Raw genomic sequence first — 19,510 nt, 5'->3', positions numbered from 1 at the left:
AAAGAAAGAAAGAAAGAAAGAAAGAAAGAAAGAAAGAAAGAAAGAAAGAAAGAAAGAAAAAACAGTGGCCCTCCTTTATACACGTGATAATAGGGATGAGAAAGAAATTAGGAAAACAACACCCTTTACAATAACCACAAATAATATAAAGTATCTTGTTGTAACTCTAGCCGAGCAAATGAAAAACTTGTATGATGGAAACTTTAAGTCTCTGAAGCTTTCTTCAGAGACTTAAGATATCTGAAGATATCAAAAGATGGAAAGATCTCCCATAGTCATGGATTTGTAGGACTAACATAGTAGAAATGGCCATCTTACCAAAAGCAATTACATATTATATGCAATCCCCATCAAAATTCCAACACAGTTCTTTACAGACCTTGAAATAGCAACCATTGATTTCATATTAAAAAAAATAAACAAACAAAAGCAACAACAACAACAAAAAAGATAGCTAAAACAATCCTGTCCAATAAAAGAACATCTGGGAGTATCAACATCTGATCTCAAGCTGTACTACAGAGCAAGAGTAATAAAAATCGAATGGTATTGACATAAAAACAGACAACTTGATCAATGTAATCAAATTGAAGACCCAGAAATAAACCCACTTACCTATAGACACTTGTTTTGGAAAAAGAAATCAAAACCATAGAATGGAAAAAACAAAATGTCTTCACCAAATGGCTCTGATCTAACTGAATGTTGCATGTGGAAGAATGCAAATAAATCCATATTTATCACCCTAGACAAACTCAAGTCCAAGGGATTAAAACATTAACATAAAACTAGTTACATTAAATCTAACAGAAGAAAAAGTAGGGAATGGCTTTGAACTCATTGTTAGACAGAGACAACATCCTAAACAGAATACCAACAGCTTAGGAACTAAGATCAACAATTAATAAATGGGAGTTCATGAAACTGAAAACTTCTGTAAGGCAAAGGACACCATCAACAGGAAAAAAAATGGCAGCCTGCAGAGTGGATAAAAGGTCTTCATCAACCCTACATCTGATAGAGGGATAATATCCAAAATATATAAAGAACTCAGGAAATTAAACTCCAACAAACCAAATAATAAATGGACTATAACCACAAAAGAACTAAACAGAAAATTCTCAACAGAGAAAATTTTAATGGTGGGAAGCACTTGAAGAAATATTCTACATGTGTCAGAATTGCTAAGATCAAAAACTCAAGTACTAGCACATGCTGGTGAGGATGTGGAGAAAGGGGAGTATTCCTCCATTGCTGGTGGGTGAGCAAACTTGTACAACTTTGGAAATTAATGTGGTGGTTCTTCTGAAAATTTGAACTAGATTTACCTTATGAGCCAGCTTGTAAGGTATATATACCACTCCTGGGCATACACACAAAAGATGCTCCACCATACCACAAGGACATTTGCTCAGCTATGTTTAAAATAGCTTTATTCATATTACCTTGAAACTGAAAACAACTTGGTTGTTCCTCAACCAAAGAATGGATAAAGAATGGTTTACATGGTCAAATACTACTCGGCTATTAAGAAAAAGGACATCTTATCAACGGAGGAATGGATACAGAAATTGTGGTATTTTTACACAATGGAATACTACTCAGCAATCAAAAAGGAGAAAATCGTGAAATTTGCAGGCAAATGGTGGGAACTAGATATTTCTGAGTGAAATATCCCAGAAGGAGAAAGATAAACACGGTATATATAGACCTCTCTCTTATATAGACCTATAAGATATGATAAGCATAATGAAATCTATACACCTAAAAAAGATAATCAAGAGAGCAGGCATGGGGTAAGATGATCAATCCTCGTTTAGAAAGACAGATGGAATGTGCATTAAACGTATGACAGGAGTCTACTGAAGGCATCTGAAAGACTCTAACTAGCAGTGTTTTCAAAGCAGATACAAAAACTCATAATCAAACCTTTGGCAGAGTACAGGGAATCATATGAAAGAAGGGGAGTTAGTATGATGGGAAAAGGATAGGAGCTCCACAAGGACCAAATATATCTGGGCACAGGGTCTTTTCTGAGACTGACATTCAACCAAGGACCATGTATGGATATAACCTAGAACTTCTGCTCGGATGTAGCCCGTGGTAGCTCAGTAACCAATTGGTTTCCCATAATAAGGGAAAGAAGGACTATTTCTAACAGGAACTCAATGGCTGGCTCTTTGACCTCCCCACCCCCCAAGGGAGGAGCAGTCCTATTAGGCCACAGAGGAGGACTTTGCAGCCAGTCCTGAAGATACCTGATAAAACAGGATCAGATGAATGGGGAGAAGGTCCCCCCCATCAGTGGACTTGGAAAGGGGCAGGGTGGAGATGAGGGAGGGAGGGTAAGATTGGGAGGGAATGAGGGAGCGGGATACAGCTGGGATACAGAGTTAATAAAATGTAACTGATAAGAAAAAATAAAATTATAAAAAAAGTAAAAATAAATAAAAAGAAAAAGGGCATCTTGAAAATTGCATTCAAATGGATGGAACTAGAAAATATTACCCTGAGTGTGGCAACATAGACCCAGAAAGACACTGTATGGTATGTAAATGAGTATTATAAGTGAGTATTAGCCATGAAGTTCAGGATAACCATGCTACAATCCACAGAGCGAAAGAAGCTAAGTAACAAGGAGAAGATGCCTGAATCTCACTCAGAAGGGGAAATAAAAGAGACATCTGAAGTAGATGGAGAAAGGGAACTGGGTGTGAGAGGGGGTGTGGATGAGCACTGGGGTGGGGATCAGTTGTGGGAAGATGATGGGAGAGGACTAAGAGAGAGAACAGAAATCAGTAGAGGGACCGACTGGGGAGGCTCCAGGGAGTCTATGGGGATGACCCTAGCTGAGTATCTTAGCAAAGGGTTATAGGGAGCCTGAAGTGGCCACCTCTTGTAGCCAGACAGGACTTCTAGTGGAGGGAGAGGTACACCAACCCATCCACAAAATCTTTGACCCAGCCAATCAATGACTATCCCAACTTGAGTCCCATACAGAGTGAGAGTGCCCACCTCTGAAACTATTAATAATATTCTGCTATACTTCCAGACAGGTGCCTAGCATAACCATCATCTGAGTGGCTTTACCAGAAGCTGATGAAAAGTGATGCAAAGACTCATAGGCAAACATGAAAAAAAGCTCTGAGAATCTTGTGGAATAGGGAGAGGAAGGACTGAAAGATCCAGAGCTGTCAAGAACAGCACAAGGAAATCTACAAAATCAACTAACGTGGCCCATAGGGGTCCACAAAGACTGAACCACCAACCAGAGATCATCCATGGGAAAAGGCTTGGATAGCATGATTGATTAGGCTCCTAACTCTGAATCTGAGAAAACGTTCATGGAACAGACCTCAGTGCCCCACACATATGTAACAGATATACAGCGTGGTGGGACCTCGAACAGCAGGAACAGGGTCTGCCTCTGACTCTGTTACCTCACTTTGAATCCCTTTTTCCTATCCAGACTGCCTTGCCTAGCCTCAATAGAAGAACATGTATCTAGATAGGACAGCAAAGAGGGAGGTAAGTGGAGGTGAGAGGGAGGAACTATGAGCAGAGCAGGGAGGGGGAAATTCAGATCAGGATGTAAATTCAATAGATAAATTAATTAATGAAAATAAAAATCAAAGCAACAAAGCCAACAGCAAAACACACACAAACACACACACACACACACACACACACACACACACTTCACCTGTCAAACCTAAGTGAGAAACTCAGGAACATTGTCTCTCTTCTCTTGGATAATTTTTCACCAAAAAATTGTCTATGACTTTTTGCTTTGAATCTCTAGAGTGTTAGTCATTAGATTCATTTTCTGTCAAGAGCACATCTTTACATATACATTCTAAATTTAAAGATAGCAATTAACTATCATTTTCCATGACTATTGCTTTTTTAATTTTTAAATTAAAATTGTATTTACAGTTGGGTCTATGTGCCATGAAACACATGTGGAGGTCTGAGGACAACTTACGGGAATTGCTTCTTTCCTTCCATTGTGTGGAATCTGGCGTTCAACTTTGTTGCCAGTCGAGGCCTTTACCTGTGGAATTATTTTGTGTTACTGACCTGTGTTTAAAGTTTGAAACATGAACCAAGAAGAAATGTTAAGTCTAGTGACACAAACCTGCAACAGTGCGATGACAACAGTAAGTGATACTGGGAACTTTTTCATGTGGCTATTTGGAACAATGAATTTTTTTAAGGCTTTTCCAAAATGTGAGGGGAAAAATTGCCTTGCCAGTCTGTCTAGGAATGGCTCACAGTATAATTGCAGTTCATAGAAAGGATGGCACAAACCCCAGAACACATTCACATGTAGGTTCAGCTGTGAGCACGAGTCAAGAGTCTGAGAAATAATCTTAAATTGTTCTCAGAAAGGATGGTCATTTCTGGTGTCAGAACTCTTAGAATGGGTAGTTTTCAAGCCAGGGCACTATTTCCTGCAATTCTGGAGGAGGGATGGGAGAAGGCATTGCATTAGGATGGATTGTGGCTGATTTATTTTTGTCAGGCTACACAAAACCTGTTTTTATGTCTAATAGTATTATCATGCTAATTCAATCAATAGTTTTAGTAGATGGTCATTCTAGAAGTAGAACATTATATTTCTTTTATTTTTTAAATATAAAATAAAGATCAAGAATTGTTTAAAAGTTAATACATTTGACTTTGTAGCTGCTAGATTTGATATAACTAAAATTATACAACACATCTGTTTCATATTTCATAATAGCACCTTAAACAAAATAATGTACTAAAAATCATTTGGGTTTGGGAAGAGTAATTAATTTCAGTTTCTCTACAGGGGAATTCAAAATAAAGTAAAAATAAGATTGCTAGATATTGTGAGACAGGGACAGATTAACTAATAAAATAGACATTTCTCTCTCGTACTTTTCAGTGTGATATTGAGATGATTAAGCTCTTGAGGTGAGAACATTGGTCACAAATCAATAAAACCCATTATGCCTTCCTTTCCGTTTCCACAGAGCTGAAGCTTTCACATCACGTAATTGGGAGCTAAAAATTTGTAAAATTACAGGTGATATTTTTATATATTTTAAGATAATGGTATTTTTGTATCTTAATAGGATATTTATTTTACAGGTATTTATAAAACACATAAAATATTTCCCAAGTGTTCTTACTTTATCTATGGAGGACATAATAAAAAGAGATAAGTGTTATTTTGGAAGAAAGTAAAAAGTAAAACAAACAAACAAACAAAACAAAACAAACAACAACAAACCCAACCATCATTTAGTATAACCTGTGGTGTTTCGTTTTGCTACTGTCTGTTATCCAAAGTACTGAGCACAGAAATTGGAATTATTCTATTGTGGGTGAATGGTTAGACATAATTCTTACTGTACTATATTAGAAACTTTAAGACAACAACAGATTTTATTTCACAGAGTGAATGGCAGGATTTGCTTCACTTTGCTATTGTTGGTATTCTGACACTGAAAGCTCTTTGGAAGAAATGTCTTACCTTATCCATAGTTTCCTCAAAATACTCTTTATGTCCATTATTTGCATCATTGAATATAAGACTCATTGATAATGAAAGAATGATCTTTCATTATCATCTTGATAATGAAAGGATGATCACAAATATAAGACTTCTCCTTTGGACTGATGGGAAGGAAGGAAATTTTCACAAGAGACTTTATTCTTCAATATTGAAGTATCTTCTCTAAACTCTCAGGTTTAGCAGGTTCAGTCACCAGAAAGTCTCACCACCTGTAATAAACAGAAAATTGAAGTTATAGGTAGTTTTTTTTTCCCCCTGGGAAGAATAAGTTCTATCCCATAAAATTAATATAATTTTCCTCCACCATATAGTTTTTAAATATTCAAGAGATGGCGTGTTCCAAAGCAATTAAGCTTATATATTATTAGCGTTTCTCTCTTTTTCAGTGTATATATGTGTGTGTGTATGCATTGTAATATATGTAGAGATCACAGAACTTTTTGTGTTATCCACAACCCTCTACTTTATTTGAGACAGGGTCTTATGACATATTTTGCAGGTTAGCTGGCCCCCAGCTTTCAAACATTCTTTTTCATCCCTCCCAGCTATGCACAGGAGTGCTTGGATTACAGATGCAGTCTACCATATTTGACTGTATTTGGTTTCTGTAAGTACTTTATCACGGACCCACACTCCCTGTTTAATTTTCAGCTCTTTTTAAATCTAAGAATAATCTAAGTATTTATTATAGAATGAGAAAAAATAGTTCTACAGGTAGATGCAAATTGTTTAGTGTGTGTGTGTGTGTGTGTGTGTGTGCATGCATGTGTGTGAATGTTTTTAGAAGAGGAAAAAGACAATGTGCATTTGAAAGTTATATTGAGAATGATAATTACAGCCTAAGAATAACATTCATAAAATCTCCGGATTCTTAGATAAAATTTCTAAAACATATACGACTTCCTTCACTTTTGAATGTAGGACTTATAATAATATTGGTTAAAAAATATTTTAATTCTTACATGGAATTTTTGAATGTGTTTGAGGGTTGGAAAACAGTGCTTCATATAAAAGATAAATAGGAAAAAAAGGAAAACAAAGTAGAAAAGAACCAAATAAGAGATTATGGGCTTGGAGTACACAGCTAAACAGAATTCTCAATACAGGAATATCAAATGGCAGGGAAATACTTAAAGAAATGGTCAGCATCCTTAGTCATGAGGGAAATGCAAATCAAAACGACCCTAAGATTTCACCTTACACTCATCAGAATGGCTTGGATCAAAAACTCAAGTGACAATACATGCTGAGGAAGTTGTGGAGAAAGTGGAACCCTCCTCCACTGCTGGTGGGAATGTAAACTTGTACAACCACTCTGGAAAGCAATCTGGCACTTCCTCAGCAACTAAGAATAGTGCTTCCTCAAAATCCAGCTATACCACTCTTAGGCATATACCCAAAAGAGGCTCAAGTACACAGTAAGGACATTTGCTCAACCGTGTTTGTAGCAGCCTTATTTGTAATAGCCAGAAGCTAGAAACAGCCCAGATGACACCTCAGTGGAGGAATGGATACAAAAATTGTGGTACATCTACACAATGGAATATTACTCAGCAATAAAAAACAAGGAAATCATGAAATTTGCAGGTAAATGGTGGGAACTGGAAAAGATCATCCTGAGTGAGCTATCCCAGAAGCAGAAAGACATATATTTAAAAATGATCATTTGGGCAACATTCAAGTACAAATTGCCTTCCAGAGTATTGATGGAGATCTGGTTCTATAATCAATACTTTTAAATACCGTTTGTGCCATCAACCCTTTAGTACTTCATTTATGAATAGAGTATTATTTATACATTTACTATTTTATTTTTGTTTATGATGCGCAGATTGCTTTGAACTTCCTATATAGCCAAAGATGGCTTTATGTTTATAATATCCCCATCTCCCAAGTGTTGAACTTACATGTGTATACAATTCTGTCCAGTTTATGTGGTTCTGGGAATGAAATTCAGGATGCATTAATGCTCGTGAAACATTTTACTTACTGAGGTACTTACTTTTTGTTGGTATTACTTTTGAAAATGATTTATTTATATTTCTGGTGCCTCTTCCTCCCTTCTGTACCCCAATCTTTTCTAACACCTAAACACCAAGTAGGAGAGAAAGAAGATTAGTGAGAAGAGGGGGCATAGTTTTCCTTAGCTACTTCCTGCTGTTTAGGGTTGTCGGATTCTTTGGGGCATGTCCAATCTTTGTTTCAGGATATCTCCAACTTCTTCTCCTCGAACTGTATCAAAGAAACCGAGAGCAGCAGGAGAGAGAAGCAATATTCTTTTTTGGAGCACTCTCTCTCACTGGGCTTTGGCCTTTTTTCTTCTCAGAGTCCTCAGGGTTAAACTATCAGCAGCTGGTAAAGAGCCCCTCCTAGAGCCTACTTGAGGCAAATACTTTGCTGCTGTGAACAATCTCAGTAGTCCCATATCATACACCTGGGTTAAAAAAATAAACATGTTTACATATCATAACCCAAAACTTCCACAATGACTTCTCCAGCTTCTCAAAGTAGACTCTCCAAATGATGACATTATTCTTGCAAAATAAACTTCATCCTCATTGGGATAAAAGTTCAGAAGATGGTTTATAAGGATGTAACAATGAGATTCATTGGCTAAAATACAGCAAAAAATTATATGCATATTTGATGTTTCTTTTTTAAGCTTGAACAACATATAAGATAAATACTATGATAATTAGAGGCATGAGAAATTTTCATTATTTTGTGATCTTTGGAAATATTCCATGAAACTAAAATGATTAGTCCTCACCTTGCAGCTCAAATGCTAGTCTAGCTGTAGTCATGCTAGCTTTATCTACTTTCCTCCCTTATAATTGAAATTGAATGTGTTAGTTAGGTTTCTTTAGTCACAGAACGTATGGAATGAATCTTATTTATATTTAAAAAGGAAATTTATTGTAATGATTTATAGGCTGCAGTCCAACAACATCTAGTTGTGAATGGAAGGTCCAAGAATCTAGTAGTTGCTCATTCCCACATAAAGCCAGACCAGCTGGCTTTATGTATATGCTGAAATCCCAGTAGGTTTCAATGCCAGTGAAGAAATGGATGTTCTAACAAGGCAAGGACAGGAAGGCAAATAAAATCTTCTTCCGTGTCATTATAGAAGCTTCCAGTAGAAGGTGTGGCCCAGATTAAAGGTATTTCTTTCTGCCAATTTTCAAATCAAAAGCCTGTGTCTTTCTGCCTCAGGTTCTGGATTGGAGGTGTGTCTTCCTACCTCAAAGGTCTAGACTAGAAGTGGATTCACTTCAAACCAATCAGAACATCTCTTATGGGTGTACTCTTTGTTTCTAGATTGTAGTTCATTCCAGATAGAGTCAAGATGACAACCAAAAATTACCTTCACACTGAGATTGATAGAAAGAGAAATAAGAAGACATTCCCTATAGAACACCCTATGGGGTGTTGGTACCTGTGGCTAAAATAGATAGCTGCCTAATTTTGTTTAGGGGATAAATGGAAGGGGGGTATTCAAAGGAGTGTGAGGTGTTGCATTGTTAGTTAATGGACTAGGAGGGCAAACATTCTAGGCACAAGCAAGGGACATGTTAAATGGTAAGAGCAGAATTCACAAATGCATGTACCAGGTAAGCATTTAGAAACTCATGAAAGAACACAGAAAAGAGATTTTACAAAGAACTGGAAACCATTCCTATACCCCATCCCAGCCAAAATATGATTATGTTTCTGTTTTAGAAGTATCCAACTGGAAAACACACACACAAACAAACAAATAAACGATGTACCATAGAGTCATAAAAACAAAATCAGCATGGTTACATCATTAAAAAAATAATTATGAAAATCCAGTTTTTAAACACTCATACACATACAGCTATTACTCACAACTCATGTAAAATTGTCTAAGTATGCTTACATTAAAAAGTGTTTTTCCTTGAGGTACAGCTATTCCAAATTTTCTGAGAATGAGTCAGATTGATTTCCAAAGTAAAAGTTTGCACTCCCACCAGCAATGGAGGAGTGTTTCACTTTCTCCACACTCTCATTAGCATGTACTGTCACTTGAGATTTTGTTTGTTTGTTTTTTCTTTTCCAATAGTTTTTATTTTTTTTTAATATTAGTTACAATTTGTTAACTTTGTATCCTGGCTGTATCCACCTGCCTCTTTCCCTCCCAATCCCACCCTCCCTCCATCATCTCTTCCCTGCACCTTTCTAAGTCCACTGATAGGGGAGAACCTCCTCCCTTTTCATCTGATATTTGTTTATCAGGTATCTTCAGGACTGGCTGCAAAGTCCTCCTCTGTGGCCTAGCAGGGCTGCTCCTTCCTCAGAGGAGGGGAGGTCAAAGAGCCTGCCATTGAGTTCATGTCAGAAACAGCCCCTGTTTCCCTTATTAGGGTACCCACTTTGATACAAGGGCTACATCTGAGCAGAGGTTCTAGGTTACATCCATACATGGTCCTTGGTTGGAGAAACCACCTCATAAAAGACCCCTCTGCCTAGATATATTTGGCCCTTGTGGAGCTCCTGTCCTCTCCAGGTCATACTAACTCCTCCTTTTTCATATGATTCCCTCCACTCTGCTGATAGTTTGGTTATGAGTCTTAGTATCTGCTTTGATACACTGCTAGGTAGAGTCTTTCAGAGGCCCTATGTGGTAGGCTCCTGTCCTGTTACTTGTTTTCTCCTGCATCCAATGTCCACCCCATTTGTCTTTCTAAGTGAGGATTGAACATCTTACCTTGAATCATCTTTCTTGTTTATCTTCTTTAGATGTAAAGATTTCAGTATGTTTATCCTATCTTATAGGTCTAGAACCCACTTAAAAGTGAGCATATAACATGTGTGTCTTTCTCCTTCTGGGATACCTCACTCAGGATGATCTTTTCTAGATCCCACCATTTACCTGCAAATTTCATTTCCTTTTTTTAATTGCTGAGTAGTATTCCATTGTGTAAAAGTATCACAATTTCTGTATCCATTCCTCCATTGAAGGACATCTGGGATGTTTCCAGGTTCTGACTATTACAAATAAAGCTGCTGCAAACATGGTTGATTTCTTTCTTGGCTCTTTTGTCTTCGATATACAGGAGTGCTTCTGATTTTTTTGAGATAATTTTGTATCCAGCCACTTTGCTGAAGGTGTTTATGGGCTGAAGAAGTACTCTGGTTGAATTTTATGGGTTGCTCATGTATACTATCATAACATCTGCGAATAGTGAAACTTTGACCTCTTCCTTTCCGATTTGTATCCCCTTGATCTCCTTTAGTTGTCTTATTGCTCTATCTAGGACTTCAAGTACTAAATTGGAGATTTGGAGAGAGTGGGCAGCCTTGTCCCTGATTTCAGTGGGATTGGTTTGAGTTTCTCTCCATTGAGTTTGATGTTGGCTATAGGCTTGCTGTATATTGCTTTTACCATGTTTAGGTACATGCCTTGTATGCCTGATCTCTCCAAGACTTTAAACATGAATGGGTGTTGGACTTTGTCAAATGTGTTTTTGACATCTAAGGAGATGATCATGTGGTTTTTCGCCTTCAGTTTGTTTATATGGCAGATTACATTGATGGATTTCCATATATTAAACTATCCTTGCATGACTGGGATGAAGTCTACTTACTTGGTCATGGTGAATGATATCTTTTATGTGTTTTTGGATTCAGTTTGCCAGTATTTTATTGAGTATTTTTGTATCAATGTTCATAAGAGATATAGATCTGATGTTCTCTTTTTTTTGGGGGGGGGTCTTTGTGTGGTTTAGGTATCAAGGTGACTGTGGCTTCATAGAATGAGTTTGGCTAATATCCAGAATATATAAAGAACTAAAGAAATTAAACTCCAACGAACCAAGTAATCCATTAAAAAAATGGGGTACAAAGCTAAACAGAATTCTCAATAGAAGAACACCAAATGGAAGAGAAACACTTAAAGAAATGCTTGACATCATTAGTTATTTCAGAAATGCAAATCAAAACAACCCTGAGATTTCACATCACACCCATCAGAATGGCTAAGATCAAAATCTCAAGTGACAACACATGCTGCAGAGGATGTGGAGAAAGAGGAACCCTCTTCCATTGCTGGTAGGAATGGAAACTTGTACAGCCACTTTGGAAATCAATCTGGTGCTTTCTCAGAAAATTAGGAATGGTGCTACCTTAAGATACAGCTATATATTCCTAGGCATAAACCCAAAAGATGTCCCACTATTCAATAAGGACATTTGCTCAACTATGTTCTGAGCAGCTCTTTAGTTGCTTCTCCACCATTAGAAATTCATCTGCTGGGAACTCTTTCTCTGTTTATCTTTGTACACCACTTTTCAACTGGATTATTTTGCTTGTTGGTGTTTAATTTCTTGAGTTCTTTATATATTTTGGCTATTACCCCTTTGTCAGATGTGGGATTGGTAAAGATCTTTTCTCAGTCTATAGATTGATATTTTTTTCTGTTGACAATGTCCTTTGCCTTACACAGAGTTTTCATTTTCATGAGGTCCCATTTATTAGTTGTTGATCTTAGAGCCTGATGTGTTGGTCGTTCTGTTCAGGAAGTTGGCTCCTATGCCAGTAAGTTCAAGGTTCTTTCCAGTTTCTCTTCTAAAAGATTTAATGTTTCTTGCTTTATGTTGATATCTGGCTTTATGTTGTTGGCCTTTAGGTTTGTACAGGGTGATAAATATGAACATATTTACATTTTTCTACATATAGACATCCAGATTGATGAGTACCATTTGTTGAAGACGCTTTCTTTTTTCCCTTGTATGGTTTTGGTTCCTTTGTAAAAAATCAATTGTGTACGGGTTTATCTGACTCAATTCCTTTGACCAAGCACTCTATTTTTATGCCGGTACCCTGGACATTTTTATTATTATTGCTCTGTAATATAGCTTGAAATCAGAGATGAAGATATCTCCAGAAGTTCTTTTATTTTACAAGATTGTTTTAGCTATTCTATGTTCTTTGTTTTTCCATATGAAGTGGAGAATTGCTCTTTCCAGGTCTGTAAGGAGTTGTGTTGGTATTTTGATAGGAATTGCATTGAATCTGCATATTGCTTTTGGTAAGATGGCTAATTTTACTGTTAATCCTACTGATCCATGAGCATGAGAATTTTTTTCATCTTTCGATAGCTTCTTCAATATATTTCTTCAGAGACTTGAAGTTCCTTTCATACAGGTATTTCACTTGCTTGATTAGGTTTACATCCAAGATACTTTATATTATTTGTGGCTATTGTGAAATGTGTTGGTTCCCTAATTTCTGTTTCACCTCATTTGTCATTTGTATAACAGTGCTATAACACTCCTGGGCATGTACCCAAAAGATGCTCCACTATACAACAGGAACATTTGCTCAGGCATGTTCATTGCAGCTTTATTTGTAATAGGCAGAAAGTGGAAATGACCCAGATGTCTCTCAACCTAAGAACAGATAAACAAACAAGCAAACAACAACAACAACAATTGTGGTATATTTACACAATGAAATACTACTCAGCTATTAAAAACATTGACAGCATAAAATTTGCAGGCAAATGGATAGAACTAGAAAATATCATCCTGAGTGAGGTAACCCAGACCCAGGAAGACACAAATGCTATGTACCCACATATAAGCAGATTTTAGCCTTATAGTATAGATAACCATACTACTATTCACAGATCCAAATAATATAGGTAACAAGGAAGAGATAAAGAAGCATGCTTAAATCTCACTCAGAAGGGGTAATAGAATAGATAGCTAAAGTGGTTGAAGAGCAGAAACAGGCTAGGAGAGGGATCATTGAGAGAAATGAAGGTGGAGAGCATACCTGGAAGAATGGGAGCAGAAAGACAGAATGCTCTCAAGAGAGAAGAGAAACCGGGAAGGAGATCTACAACAGCATAGGCTCCTGGGAGGATATGGGTGACTCTATCTGAGACTTCTTGTAACAGGTTTCATGGAGACTGAAGAGACCACCCTCTCATTAGACATGACTCCTGTTGGAGGGAGGAAAAACATCAGCCTACCCCCAAAAACCTCAATTCAAGATTTGCCCTGCATACAAGGTATGCAAGGATGAAAAGAGAGCAGAGATTGAGAGAATGCCCAACCAAAGTCTGGCTTAACCTGAGACCCACCCCATGGGAGAGATCCTAACACTATTAACAGTACTCTGCTCTACTTGCAGACAGGATCCTGGCATAGCTGTTATCCACTGAGAGAGGCATCACAGAGCAGCCGATCAAAACAGATGCTGAGATTCATAGTCAAACATTGGGAGGAGTTCAGGGAGTCTTGCCGAAGAGTTGGGGGAGGGATAGAGAGACCTGGAGGGAACAGGAGCTCCACAAGAAGACCAGCATAGCCAACTAATCAAGGTTCAGAGGGGCATGTGAAGACTGAAACAGCAACAAAGGATCACACATGGACAGGACCTAGGCCCCCTACACTGATGTAGCCAATGGGCAGTTTGGTCTTCATTGGGTTCCCTAGTAATGGTAGCAGGGGCTGTCTCTAACAAAGACAATGTTGTCTGCTTTTTGATCACTTCCTCTAGAGAGGCTGACTAGCCAGGCCATAGGAAAGGAGGATGAAGTCAGTCCTGATATGAATTAATGTGCTGGGGTTGTTTGGTGGGGGTGTTCTCATTTTCTGAGGAGTATAGAAAGGGGATGAAGGAGGAATAAAGGAGGGTGGTACCAGGAGGAAAGAAAGTAGGGGACTATGATCGGGTTTTAAAGTGAATTGATTATTTCATTCTTAATTAGCATTATTTTTAAAAAGTATATTTTTCTTTCGTATATTATTTGAGGCCAGCTTTTTAACCTCTACAAAACTTTCACTGAAAGTGAAAGTTGCTATAGATAAATTGAAGGAATAAATTGAAGGAAATTAATATTTTAAGAGCACAGGGTTATCCATTTCATGAGCCTGGTAAACTGCTCTATTATTTGGGGTCTTCTTTAATTTCAGCAGTATTTTCTAGTTTTATTGTTTGAACCATAACAATATTTGACTAATCTGTTCATGAGGACTCTACTATTAAATGTAATTATTAATGAATACAATTTTGGGTATTTTTGATTTATAATAATTCTTTGCTAACATGTGGGAAATCAGAATGTTAGCTGACCTTTTATTCTGACTTTTGTTAATTTACCTCTTAGTTGTTGTGTAGATCCTAAAAGTCTTCTAAAATAAACACACACCATGGGAATAAACGCAGGCTTGCTTTTATTTAAAAAAAAATGGAGGGGCGGGGCAAGATGGCGGCACCTGGAAGACTCTCATTCTGAGGAGGAGCACAGCAGGATTGGCACAGTAACCAGCAATCAGAACTCGCGGCCATAAAACACAAGTGATTGTGTTTCACAGGTGAGAGGATACCCCACGGTGGGGGATTCAATCAGCTTTAACTCACTCGGCTAAACTGCGGAAGAGATCCCAGTTCCGCCAGGCGCTTGGGCGCCAGCCCAGAGCTACCCGCCAGCGCAATCTGGTCACGGTCCCAGACTGAACTGTGGGCCCACAACACCATAGACTGGATTTCCCAGTCGAGAGATAACCCCACGGAGCAGGAAACAATTGGGACCGACCTCAGGTTACCCAGACATCCCCTGGAAAAGACTCGGGTTCCACGGGTGCCCCAAGAGCCAGTCCAGACCCAGAGCCGGGACACAGGCGCCTGCTACGCACCTGATTCGCCACCTCAGATAGATCTATGGGCACCAGGGCACCAGGGCACCAGACTGTGTGTCTCTGGCAGGAGGAAACCCCCAGCGGAGGGGGTCAGCAGCTCTAACGTTTAGGACACCCAGTACCAAAAGACTTCCTGGACTCACGCAGACTCTAGTGCAGGCAAGAGCACTGTGCTCTGCCACCATTATTGAGTTCCCCTAGGGCACTGGGACACACAGCTGCATCCTCAGACCTACAAAAGCCAGAGAGCCATTACAGCAGCTCTCAGATACTGTGCCAAAAATCAACCAGTTATTCTTAGCTAGACTGTCAAAACTGTGGGAATCCCTGGTCCTTCAAGAGGGCTGCACCCACAGCGTCTGGACCAGAGCAGTGTCTGCAGCCACCAACCCAGACAGAGACACACAGTTTCTGGTCCAGAGTGAGGCACCCAGCCTCCAGACCAGAAGAGTGCCCCCAGGCGCCAACTCAACCTAGGTGCACATTCTCCAGATCCAGAGCAGAGCAATCAGCTCTGGCCCAGAGAGGTCAGCATAAAAGCTCAACCAACAAAAGACAGAGCAATATGGCATCTCCAGAACCCAGCCATCCAGAGGCGAACAACCCTGAACAATGCAGCATAATAGAAAATCAAGAAGATGACCTTACATCTATGTTGATGAAGAGGATAATAGAGGAAACAAATAAAATACGTAAAGAATTAGAGGAAGATAAAACCAAACAGATCATGGCTATCCGTAAAGAAATGGAGGAAGATAAAGACAAGCAGATTAGGGCCATCCGTGAAGAAATACGGGAAAATGCAGCCAAACAGCTTCTGTCCTTCAGAGAAGAAATAATTAAATCACTGAAAGAAATAAAAGAGACAGAGTTGAAGGAACTAAAAGAAAAAGAGGAAAATACAAGCAGACAGGTGAAGGAAGTAAACAAAACAACTCAAGACCTGAAGATAGAACTAGAAAAATTGAAGAAAACACAAATGGAGGAAATAATGGAGAGGAAAAATTTAGGGAAAAAAAACAGGAACTACAGAGGTAAGCATAACCAACAGACTACAAGAAATGGAAGAAAGAATCTCAGGTGTAGAAGATACAATGGAAGAAATCTGTCAAAGAAAATGTTAAATCCAAAAAATTCCTGACACAGACCATCCAAGAAATCCAAGACAATATGAAAAGACAAAACCTAAGAATAATAGGAATAGAGGAAAAAGAAGACTCCCTTCTCCAAGGCCCAGAAAATATTTTCAACAAAATCATTGAAGAAAATTTCCCCAAGTTAAAGGAGAAGCCAATAAGAATACATGAGGCCTACAGAACACCCAACAAATTTGACCAGAAAAGAAAATCCACCCAACACATAATAATCAAAAAAGTAAGTATACAGAACAAAGAAAAAATACTAAAAGCTGCAAGGGAAAAAGGCCAAGTAACCTATAACGGCAAACCCATTACAATCACACCCGACTTTTCAACAGAAACTATGAAAGCCAGAAGGGCCTGGACAGATATCATGCAGACCCTAAGAGAACACAGATGTCAGCCCAGGCTACTATACCCTGCAAAACTCTCAGTCCTCATAGACAGAGAAAACAAGATATTCAATGACAAAAACAAATTTCAACAATACCTACACACAAATCCAGCATTACAGAAGACACTGGAAGGGAAAATACAACCCAAGAAAATTAGCTTCTGTCAAGAAAACACAGGAAATAATTAACCTTACTACAGCAAAACAAAAAACAACCAAGCACACAACCTTATGAACAAAGCCAACATCAATATCAAAGGATCTAACAGCCACTGGTCATTAATCTTTCTCAACATCAATGGACTCAACACTCCAGTAAAAAGACACAGACTAACAGAATGGATGCGTAAACAAAACCCAGCAATCTGTTGCGTACAAGAAACACACCTAAGACACAAAGATAGACATTACCTGAGGGTAAAGTGTTGGAAGACCACTTTCCAAGCAAATGGACCCAAGAAACAAGCAGGAGTAGCCATTCTAATATCTGATAAAATAGACTTTCAACCAAAATTAATAAAATGAGATGAGGAAGGACCCTTCATACACATCAAGGGAAAATTCCACCAGGAAGACATCACAATCCTGAACATCTATGCCCCAAATACAAGAGCACCCACATTTGTAAAAGAAACATTGATATTTAAACCACATATAGATCCCCACACATTAGTAGTGGGAGACTTCAACACCCCACTCTCAACAAAGGACAGGTCAACAAAACAGAAATTAAACAAAGAAACAATATCTCTGACAGAGGTCATGAATCAAATGGACCTCACAGACATTTACAGAACTTTACACCCCAACACAAAAGAATTTACCTTCTTCTCAGCACCTCATGGAACCTTCTCCAAAATAGACCATATAGTTGGTCATAAAGCAAGCCTCAACAGATACAAGAAGACTGAAATAATCCCTTGTATCCTGTCTGATAACCATGGAATAAAGCTGGACTTCAACAACAACAGAAATAGCAAAAAGCCTACATACACATGGAAACTGAACAACTTGTTACTACATGACAGCTGGGTCAGGGAAGAAAGAAATTAAAGCCTTTCTAAAACTCAATGAAAATGAAGACACAACATGCCCAAACTTGTGGGACACAATGAAAGCAGTGCTAAGAGGAAAGTTCATAGCACTAAGTGCCTTCAAGAAGAAATTCGAGACAGCTCATTCAAGCAACTTAATGGCCCACTTAAAAACCCTAGAAAAAGAAGAAGCAGACACACCAAAAAGGAGTAGATGGCTGGAAATAATAAAACTCAGGGCTGAAATCAATCAATTAGAAACAAATAAAAATTCTAAGAATCAATGAAACCAAGAGCTGGTTCTTTGAGAAAATCAACAAGATCAACAATCATTTAGCCAAGCTAACTAAAAGGCAGAGAGACACCACCCAAATCAACAAAATCAGAAATGAAAAGGAGGACATAACTACAGACACTGAGGAAATCCAAACAATCATTAGGATTTACTTCAAAAGTCTATACTCAACAAAATTTAAAAACCTAAATGAAATGGACAATTTTCTTGATCTATTTGACTTACCATAACTGAATCAGGACCAGGTAAATCAATTAAATAGTCCTATATCCCCCAAAGAAATAGAAGCAGTCATCAAAAGTCTCCCATCCAAAAAAAGCCCAGGACCAGATGGCTTCAGCGCAGAATTCTACCAGACCTTCAAAGAAGAGCTAACACCAATTCTCTTCAAACTATTCCACGAAATAGAAACAGAAGGAACATTACCAAACTCATTCTATGAAGCCACAATCACCTTGGTACCTAAACCTCATAAAGACTCAACAAAGAAAGAGAATTTCAGGCCAATCTCCCTTATGAACACTGATGCAAAAATACTTAACAAAATACTTGCAAACCGAATCCAAGAACACATCAAAGATATTATCCAATATGACCAAGTAGGCTTCATCCCAGGTATGCAGGGGTGGTTCAATATACAGAAATCCATCAATGTGATCCACCATATTAACAAACTGAAAGAAAAAAACCACATGATAATCTCCCTAGATGCTGAAAAAGCATTTGACAAAATCCAACATCCATTCATGTTTAAAGTACTGGAGAGATCAGGGATACAAGGCACATATCTAAACATAGTAAAGGCGATTTACAGCAAGCCTATAGCCAACATCAAACTGAACAGAGAGAAAATTAAAGCAATCTCACTGAAATCAGGGACAAGACAAGGCTGCCCACTCTGTTCATATCTCTTCAACATAGTTCTGGAAGTCCTTGCTAGAGCAATAAGACAGTGGAGGGAGATCAAGGGGATACACATGGGAAAGGAAGAAGTCAAATTATCACTATTTGCTAATGATATGATAGTATATATGAGTGACCCCAAAAACTCTACCAGGGAACTCCTACAGCTGATAAACACCTTCAGCAAAGTGGCCGGATACAAAATTAACGCAAAAAAATCAGTAGCACTCCTGTAGACAAAAGGGCTGAGAAAGAAATTAGAGAAACAACAGCATTCACAATAGCCACAAATGACATAAAGTACCTTGGTGTAACCCTAACAAAGCAAGTCAAAGACTTGTATGAAAAAAATTTCAAATCTCTGAAGAAAGAATTAGAGGAAGATATGAGAAGATGGAAAGATCTCCGATGCTCATGGCTTGGCAGGATTAACATAGTGAAAATGGCCATCTTACCAAAAGCAATCTACAAATTTAATACAATTCCCATCAAATTGCCAACACAATTCTTTACAGACCTGGAAAGA

The sequence above is a fragment of the Psammomys obesus genome, unplaced genomic scaffold (genome assembly GCF_907164565.1).
Source record: "Psammomys obesus unplaced genomic scaffold, mPsaObe1.curated_primary_1811, whole genome shotgun sequence".
Classification (NCBI taxonomy): Eukaryota; Metazoa; Chordata; class Mammalia; order Rodentia; family Muridae; genus Psammomys; species Psammomys obesus.
This window is presented reverse-complemented; position numbering follows the sequence as displayed.